Genomic DNA, 252 nt, shown 5'->3' with positions numbered 1-252 from the left:
TCTCACCCAATTTAAACAATAATATACTACAAAAGAATTAATGCTTCTTGTTGATACCTCCTTGATAAAAGTTTATGCTCCCTAAAGGTAATCACAGCTAAGGATTTGGAGAATTTCTTTGGAGTTTTATTTTGTATGTATCTTTGTTTGAATAATATTTAGTGTTTTAAACTTTATATAAATGGTATACTGTTTGTCTCCTTCTGAAACTTGCTTCCTCATTCAGTATTAAGCTTGGATTTTCATCCATGT

Source organism: Crocuta crocuta, unplaced genomic scaffold (genome assembly GCF_008692635.1).
Source record: "Crocuta crocuta isolate KB4526 unplaced genomic scaffold, BGI_CrCroc_1.0 scaffold593, whole genome shotgun sequence".
In the NCBI taxonomy this organism is placed as follows: domain Eukaryota; kingdom Metazoa; phylum Chordata; class Mammalia; order Carnivora; family Hyaenidae; genus Crocuta; species Crocuta crocuta.
This window is presented reverse-complemented; position numbering follows the sequence as displayed.